Below are 7,504 nucleotides of genomic sequence, written 5' to 3'. Positions count from 1 at the left end.
CATTGCAGCCTTGCTGCCATTCTATCACATGCATAATTGTGCAAAGCGACAATTAAAGTTCTTCAACTGATGAACAGTTCTGACCACAAGCAGTCTTCTCAAAGCTGAACATTTACTACAAACTTTCAGAAACAGCTAACTAAATCATCAAGTGAGTTTGCTTATTATCCTATGACTCTTGCAATTGAAAACCAAACAGGTACAGCTCGTCTTATGCCCGATAATAAAAAGGTTATCGTCTATTCATCATTTCTGTCTTGGTTAAGTTTTTGGGTCTTTTCTGAACTTCTTTCATCCATCTATTGCTTTCTGCCCTAGGGCAGGTCTTAACTCAAGTCTCACAGGAGTTTCTTGAGCCACTTACTAGGGGAGAGGAACTGAGGCAGTTTCCGGTTGCCTTTTACATGGTTTTATCTGCTGAGTATCCTTCTTCTAGGATGGGCTGCAACCAAGGCTAAAGAGTCCGTTTACCTTCATGAAGGGGCCACCTGCATCCATTTGGTACAAGAATTCCCCACCTCCATCCCCCACCGGGCTTCAACCCGATATTCTGAGCTGACGCTCTGGTCTCCTCTCACTGAGGCTATCTTCGGTGGAGCCCAAGCCTAACACTTCTGACTCAGATGTGGGAATACTACCAGTGAACCAGTGGTCACTCCTCCATACACAAGTATCACAGGAGATGTCAACCCAGTATTACAGACCATATTTAGCCTCCACTCACTGGGACTGTTTGGAGTGCATCTCAAACCCTTCATTTTCTGAGTCAGAAGTGGAAGTGCTACGACTAAGACAAAGGCTCACTCCACTGATCTTATCCTAGATTATTTTGGCTCTTACAACACTTGCATGGGTGAGCCCCAACTCATACCTTTTGAGCACGTCTATCTCTAGCCTGAAATGTATGCAAACTGTTAGTCACATGCTTGGGAAAGCAAACAGAAAAACCTGATTACTAATTGCTTTTAATTTATTTTATGTTTCCATAAAAACTCACTCCAGTTGTTGAAAATTGCGAAGTATCACATCAGATCTTGTTTAGGTTAAAATTATTATGTGAATTTCTTAAAAGATTAACTAACACAATAAGCAACATCACACATCTTTTCACCTAACTACTCAAATTCATAAAATTATTTTTAAAATGCAATTTTAAGACCAAATTTCTTATCACTTTGAGAACCGAATTAATCTACACTTTTTCTTGGAAATTCAAAATGATGCTTTTCCCTCAGAAGTTTCAAACTGATCAGATCTTTTCAAGCCAATTCTCCAGATAGACATTCTGATTTGAACAGCACAAAAGATACTTCCTTGATTTTAAATATCCCACTACCCAGACTTAAAAAGAATCTGTCAGTCATGTACAAACTGAACTGGTCAGATTGGGGCTGGTTTTCATCCCCTTTGCTGGGCAGGGACGATTGAAACAACAGCTCAGCAGCAATCCTCTTATCACTGACATCAGAGTCTCTGCCATTTTCGTTGGACCCTTGAAATGGGTGGCATTGAAGCCCTCTGGAATTGAGCAGCAGCCCCATTAACCCATGCAAATCAGGGTCCAATCATGCCAAGAGGATGCCAAATTAATTTTGAAGGACTAATTGGTAGGGCGTGCATGGCATATGTTCTGTCCATTGGTATGAAATGCCTTAATCTGTGTTCCTAAAGGGAACCGCTGTGGGCCACTCAGGAACAGTTTATAAACAGGTTTGTAAATGATTTTTCTGAGGTCAAGAGGTAGCCCCACAAACAAATGACACTTGCAATCAATGGCTGATCCTCTGTGGACCTCCTCTGGAATTGCCTCCCTCTCCCAGATTAACTTAATCTGGAAGATCTGGTCTCCACAGTTTAACTGCCAAATCTTTCGACGTCTCTGATCATCAAGCTGCTCTGAATGTGCGAACATCTCGCCAGTGGTATGGTAATAAAGCCTGACCATTAAGATTAATTGCTTCCATCAGGTGGGCGTTGGCTTGCTCCACTTGCCTCCCCTATGGTTACGCAAAAATTGACTCCAGTATTATTTAACTGTGATTATTTCTCTTTCCAGCCTGTTACTGACAAAAGTGGAGCACTCAAAATGAGCTTGGTACAGGGATCTGAACTGCAGTTAATCTTTAACCTGCTTGAGTAGTTTGATTGGACTTGAAGGATAGCCTCTAAATCAGAATATACAAGAACAAGAAATTTTAAATATATATAGCACCTTGAAAACCAGACAAAAATACCAAATTTTCTGTCAGAGTCATTCATACAGGAAACTCGTCATAAACAAAATACTGTGGATGCTGGAAATCTAAAATAAAAACACAAAATACTGGAAATACTCAGCAGGTCGGGCAAAATCTGCAGAGAAACAGAATTAATGTTTTAGGCAGATGACCTTTCATCAGAACTTCATACTCCTGCTCTTCGTAAGCCACAATATATCATCCTACATTTCAACCTGCCCTCCCCCTGCCTCTGATCATTTCTGTGTTGAAATTGAGACTCAAGGAAATGTTTCCCACTCTAACTCATTCTTTTCTAGGGCTTATAAAATATGGATTTTCCCCCCAACTCTCCCAGTCCTCCTCATACAATCGTCGTTTTTCAAAGTGTAGCTTGAGATCACCTAGTTGCTACTTCCTGATATACCTATACTTCTCTCCTATTCTTTTTACCCACGGTGCTGGCCTACATTCTTAGGCCGGGATTTTATCTGAGCGACAGGGTCTCGGGGTCCAGCAAAAGCGACGGCGAGAACCCCGCGTCACCTCTTTGATGGGAGGCACACTGAAACAAGTGCAGATTAGGCACTTAACTGGATAGCGGTGGGCCTTCCAGGGAATCAAGGACCTGGTAATGGAAGCCCCACCCTCTGAGATCAGAGGCCGGCAGCTCTTTAACTGAGCAGCGCCACCACGGAGGTGGTGGCTGCTGCTGGTGGAGCACCCACTGAGGCCCAGGAGCATCACGCGACCCAGGCCACAAGTAGGTCAGGGAGGGAGGGGTGTTGCGGGGTGGGGATCGCGGCAGATGGGGGTGTGGGGGAGTCATCAGCAAGAGCAGGAGTATGGTTGTCAGCGGGACCCCCCCCCCCCCACCCCACCCCACTGCCGGGTCCCTTGTTCAGGCACTGTGCTTTTTAATAAGGGATCACCCCCAAACCCCGGAGCTGGCAAGCAGCCCGCATGATTTTTCCTGCCATGCTTCTCGTGAGGCGACAGGGCTGCCCGCCGCTTGGCTAATTGCGGTGGCTGTGGAATGAGGACCTCAACTGGGCACTTAATTTCGTTGGAGGCGGGAAGGTGGTGGGGTCCTCCCCAGCCACCATCCTACCCGATAATAGGCTGTCCCTGCCTCCAAACCCACCATGGGGGACAGCATAAAATTCTCCCCTTAGTCTTTGACCTTCACGTAGACTTCTCAATAGAAATATTTTTTTAAAACGCCATCAGTTGAGGACAGAGGAATAGGTTTACTTCAGTCATGTGATTCGTGCAGTTACTGCATCCTACATCATAGCAACGTGAATGTTGCACAAATTAGGCCCACAAGGTGATTTACAAACCTCTGTTTCTTCTTGCAAGGAGTATTGTGAGCTCCAGTGTTATTTTTCTTTTATATCATTAAAAAGTTAAGGAAAAAATACACTTCGTCTGTGTTCAGAGTCAAATGAAAACCCCCAGAGATAAACAGTGCTGTGCAACTTGGGGGTTACAGGTGGCAATGCTCCAAACATGTCTACAAAGTCTAAGTGTGAATGAAAATGTCTCTATAATAATTGGCTGTTGACTCATGTTCACTCTGCGCGTTCACTGATTGTTAACATGGTTACCATTTATGGTGCATTCTGAAACCTCTCCGGAACCTGTTCTGGATGTAACAGTGTAAGCTGGAAGTTCTTGCCTTGACTTCACCAGGATCTATAAAAAAAAGGCTTAGATTTATATAGCACCTTTCATGATCTCAGGACATCTCAAAGCGCTTTACAACCAATGAAGTACTTTTTTGAGGTATTGTTACTGTTGTAATCCTGGCAGCACAGCTCAGAGCCACTCCCATCACTCCCCATTTTAGTATTAGATATAGGATGCTGAATGCTTGAAACAAAGGTGCAGAACACCGGAAGTGAGCACCATTTATTTTGTATTTTGCACTTCCATTTCTAAATACTAAGTAACCATAAATGTGGAACTAAATTATATAGACACAACATTAATAGCAGCACATAATAATATTGAATTAATATTCATGAACAATCTACAACTTGTTCAATGAAGAATATGAAGGCCCAGAATGATTAATGCCTCCTCTCTGACCTTCTTATAGTTGATGTTCCACAAACGCAAAATAACTTGCTACGACCGCGGCGGGAGCAACGCACTGTCAATTCAGTCCCGTCACTCCATAACTCACAGCATATTATAAAGCTTTCACACCCAATCAGAAAACAGACAAATTAAACACTCTAGTAACCCCAGAATGAAACAGACCAAACCGCATTTCGACAATAACAAATTAACTATTTATTAAAAACCTAAATCTGAAACACTATTAAGTTAAACCTATGTCTAAAGACGTTATACTTCCTAATTTAATCTAACTCCCGCATTCACGCACATACATTCAAAAATAACAGTAGTCCAGTTTTAAAAGTGGAGTTTTTAAAATTAGCTGTTTCTTAAGAATAAATAAAATAAGTAAGTTTTTGTAGGTTACGTTCCTGATGGATAAGGTCTTCTAAATGTGAAGATAATCAAAGGTCACTCAAAGTCTTCATCCAGATTTGATGAAAATAGTCCTTCAGAAATTAGGCATTCAACTCTTTGGCTGCAGTAGGCATTACAGCAATACAAATAATTTCTTGAAAAAGTAAAGTTTTTCTTCTTTACTTAGGGAATTAACTTGGCTTGTAGCACCTTGTAGAATTTTTCTGAGAGAATAAAACAGCTCCTTTCTTCATTTCGCCTTGCTGGAAAGTCTCTCAGAACTAACTGGTTTCAGCCGGTTTCTGCCAGTTCCACACATAGCCAAGTGGACACATTACACCATCTGACCTCTCTCTCCTGCTGTTGCCCATGGTAACAAAAATGCAGCTGTTGCACACTGTGTCTCAGGAATTCCAGAACGTTCTCCCCCTTAAAGATGTACTGTTTTTATATAGGGTTTTAAAAGCACACACACTGTTTTTAATCCGAGGAGAAAAATAATTACAGGTCTGTAAAGGTAAAGGTTTGAACAAACCAAATGTGTCTGGAAGTCTCCACTGGTCAGTGGTCCTACAGGCAGTATTGTTAATAGGATAATTCATAAGAAATATATTTCTTCTATCATAATCTAACATAAATCAGAACACCATCATAAATTGGTGACAGAAATAAAAGGGGGGATTTCATGCTCTACCCCACGGTGGGTTTGGGGATGGGGAGAGCATAAAATCGGGTGGGACGGTGGCAGGGAGCGGTTCCTACCACCATCCCGCCTCTGCCAAAATTTAGTCTGGGTCAGGACACTCCGCTGCCAATTGAGGCCCTTAACTGGGTAATTGACCCCCATTCAGGGCCTCTACCCACTGCAGCCACAATTAGCCATGTGGCTGGTGATCCTGTCGCCGCACGGGAAGCAAGCCACAGAAAACCACACGGGCTGCTTCCTGGCTCTGGGGGTGGGGAGGGGGGGGGGCTGCGGGAGGGGTGGGGGTCCCTCGTTCAAAGGCACAGTGCCTGAACGAGGGACTCAGCATCGGGAAAGGGGGTTCCACTGAGGGCCCCCCTCCCCTGTGACCCCCACCCTGTAAGACCCCTCCTGCCTCGACCTACCTGAGGCCTAGCTCCAGCAACACTCCTCGGCCTCCAAGATGGTCACATCCAGCAGCATCCACAACCTCCACAGTGGTGCTGCACTCATTGGCCGGCAGTCTCCAAGGCAGGACTTCTGGCGATGGGATCCTAGATCCTATGGAAGACCTGCCACTGTCCACTTCAGTGCCTAATTGGCACTAAATTTGGCGGGCCTTCCGGAAAAGAGATGGCACAAGGTTCTTGGTGTCAGTTTCTCCCAACGTCGAGACCCCCACTGCCAGGATAAAATTCCCCCCAAAGCTTCTTCACTGATAAACAATGAACAATGGCATCAGGGCTGCTTTTATAATGGCCTGGATTTTGCAGTCAGTGGTGAAGTGACACTACTGACCTCCAAGAAAGCTGCCAATAACGATCTATCAATCTCTGTGGTGTGGATTTCCCCTTTCTTCACATCAGTTTGAATCTGGCACCAAGTCAAGGGGATCTCCAGGTCTGCTGCAGCAGTGATGTCATCAAGCAGGGTAAGCAGCCAATCACATTGACGTATTCCAACAGACAACAAACCAGGAAGTTAAAAAAAAATGATTTTTTTTCGCTTTTCATTTAAAATTTCAGAGTGAGTGAAATAAATGATTGGGACATACACATGCGATTTAAGCAGAAGCTGAAATATCATTATTTTAAAAATATGTAATTTTTTCTTATCATACTGGAGAAATTTGACATTCAATAAATATAAAAGTGATTTTCCAGGGCCAGTAATTACGAACTTAATGCACCATTAAAAACCCAGTTGCACTTCATTCAACAAGGTGCAACTTTTTCAAAGGTTTTGACAGTGAGATGAATAGCTTAAAGGGCAGATTTTCATCAGTTCAGTGATTTCTATTTGATTACAACCTGGGGCTTTTAACAGCAGACCCTGCAAGGAAGCTTAGAATCACTGATAGTAACTTCTGGATTTCCACACTAAACTGCACAACAGAGGTTGCTTTTGGTTTCAGAGCAGTAATGACAGTGAGCGCTGACATTTTCCCCGTCATTACTACCGCAACATCCAGGCAATTGTTCTGCAGCCATTGACCCCCATGGAACAAGTTTTGTCGAGTTGCTGGGCCCAGTAACATGGGTGTTGAGCAACTGCTGGGTCCCGTGAGTTGGGTCTTGAGCAGTCCTTAACTTCCATAACATGGGTGTTGGGTGGGCAGTGCCAATATGAAGATAAACTTGCCAGAATATGTAAGATCAGTTCCGAAGAAGGGTCACTGACCCGAAACGTTAACTCTGCTTCTCTTTTCACAGATGCTGCCAGACCTGCTGAGTGGTTCCAGCATTTCTTGTTTTTATTTATGTAAGATCAGTGTTGACTTTCTGATGTCACTTGTTATGAAAACACCACATGCCAAATAGGAAAAATTAATTTCATCGTTTGGAACTTTGCCTGAGACTTTTACTGGATATTGTTACAAATAACTTTTTAATAAGAAAAGCTAGCAGCCAAGATGGCCACGGAAATCTGCACATGAATCAGCAACCAAGTAGCCTGGAGACAAACATGATTGACTCAACATAACCAGAACAATAGGGTGCTCTCTAATTCAATTACCTGACATAGCCTTATCAATGTGGTCGTCAAGAGCCATCGGTACCCATTGACTTTGAAAGAGCCAACCTCCCCACCAAGTATGTCTGGACAGCCTGAGCGGAGA

Source organism: Heterodontus francisci, chromosome 8, assembly GCF_036365525.1.
Source record: "Heterodontus francisci isolate sHetFra1 chromosome 8, sHetFra1.hap1, whole genome shotgun sequence".
Taxonomy (NCBI): Eukaryota; Metazoa; Chordata; class Chondrichthyes; order Heterodontiformes; family Heterodontidae; genus Heterodontus; species Heterodontus francisci.
This window is presented reverse-complemented; position numbering follows the sequence as displayed.